General features: G+C 27.8%; 1 protein-coding gene across 1 annotated transcript in view; it reads right to left on the reverse strand.

Moving 5' to 3' along the window:
* LOC106473034 (vacuolar protein sorting-associated protein 41 homolog) overlaps nucleotides 1-1,077 on the reverse strand; it is a gene marked incomplete at its 3' end in the record, with an annotated part of 40,872 nt that overhangs the window by 27,496 nt on the left and 12,299 nt on the right. The window lies entirely within an intron of this gene.

A 1,077-nucleotide genomic window follows, 5' to 3' on the forward strand; every position in this document is an offset into this window, starting at 1 on the left:
AGAAAGTTCGGACTTGAGAATGTACATTACAGTATGAATATATGTTAAAGTCAGTAAGTTCAGACTTAAGAATGTACATTACATAAGAATTTAAACTACAGTCAGAAAGTTTTGGACTTGAGAATGTACATTACAGTATGAATACATGTTAAAGTGAGGAAGTTTGGACATGAGAATGTACATTACAGTATGAATATATGTTAAAGTGAGGAAGTATGGACATGAGAATGTACATTACAGTATGAATATATGTTAAAGTGAGGAAGTATGGACATGAGAATGTACATTACAGTAAGAATATATGTTAAAGTGAGGAAGTTTGGACATGAGAATGTACATTACAGTATGAATATATGTTAAAGTGAGGAAGTTTGGACATGAGAATGTATAATCTGTGAGAACACATTAGTCAAGACCTTTAGACTTAAAAGACAAAGATTACAGTCAGGGCATTTAGGCTTATTACATAAAATATAATCAGTCAACTTAAGATGCACATAAGAAAACATGTTTACAAATGTATTTACATGTATTTAAGTGTAAAAAAATTGCATTTTTAAGAAATATAAAATTTATAATTCATTTATTGCACAGAAACTCTAAAACCTGATATTACCGTACATTGAATTATCTTTATATAAATAATCAGAAAGTTACAGCAATAATAAGAGTATAAATTATGTGAATTTACTCACCATGAGCAATATTAACATTAAAGTCAAGTTACAATAAAAGTATTTATGATACCACTAACTAGATACTTACAAAAATAACAACTTTTGAAACAAGGATTACCGATCGAACTAAAAAACATGACAGAATTCAACTAAACATGAATTTCAAACTTAAGGAATGTGGAATATAAAAACTTAATCACATAAATGTCAAACTTAAGATTTTAAGGGTAACTATATGTATAAAACCTGACAGAGGAATGTACATGTTTATTATAACTCATACTGAAGGTTATGTACAGCAAAATAACTGTAGGATATAGAGTGCTATCAAAAATTTTAAGATTAACTATATGTATAGAACCTGACAGAGGAATGTACATGTTTATTATAACTCAAACTG

The sequence above is a fragment of the Limulus polyphemus genome, unplaced genomic scaffold (assembly GCF_000517525.1).
Source record: "Limulus polyphemus unplaced genomic scaffold, Limulus_polyphemus-2.1.2 Scaffold5830, whole genome shotgun sequence".
Taxonomy (NCBI): Eukaryota; Metazoa; Arthropoda; class Merostomata; order Xiphosura; family Limulidae; genus Limulus; species Limulus polyphemus.